The sequence below is a fragment of the Myotis brandtii genome, unplaced genomic scaffold (assembly GCF_000412655.1).
Source record: "Myotis brandtii unplaced genomic scaffold, ASM41265v1 scaffold691, whole genome shotgun sequence".
NCBI lineage: Eukaryota > Metazoa > Chordata > Mammalia > Chiroptera > Vespertilionidae > Myotis > Myotis brandtii.
This window is the reverse complement of record NW_005370704.1, coordinates 1,423,270-1,423,632: the sequence shown is the minus strand read 5'-3', so window position 1 is coordinate 1,423,632 and position 363 is coordinate 1,423,270. Positions and strand designations below refer to the sequence as shown.

At 66.7% G+C, this 363-nt stretch overlaps 1 protein-coding gene across 1 annotated transcript in view; it reads left to right on the top strand.

The window, feature by feature from the left end:
- The window catches only part of SNAPC4 (small nuclear RNA activating complex, polypeptide 4, 190kDa), an 8,544-nt gene that overhangs the window by 5,022 nt on the left and 3,159 nt on the right, over positions 1–363 (top strand). The gene's annotated exons all lie outside the window — the stretch shown is intronic.

Sequence of the window (363 nt, the reverse complement as noted above, 5' to 3'; positions counted from 1 at the left end):
CCCTGCGGCAGCGGCTGGAGGCCCCGTCTGGAAGCGGGTTGGCCGAGCCCCCACAGTGCTCGTCTCACTCAGGCAGTTTCTCTGGTCTGGGCCTCAGTGTCCACCTGTGAAAATGGAGACCGTTCATGAGACCTGCTTTGTGTGTGCTGATGGGGTGACGTCGTGTGACCAAATCACAGCACCTGGTCCAGCCAGGGGGGCCCAGGGCCTTCTGTGGCCTCAGGCCTTGACGTGGGGTCAGGGCTGCCTGTGTGACGGTCACAGCCCTCTGTGGGCTGCGGGAGGTGGGCTTTCTGAACTGTTCTGGAAGCGGGCATGTGCGCGGGCTGCAGGACCCGCCCCCGGGCGCTGGCCCCGGCCGGC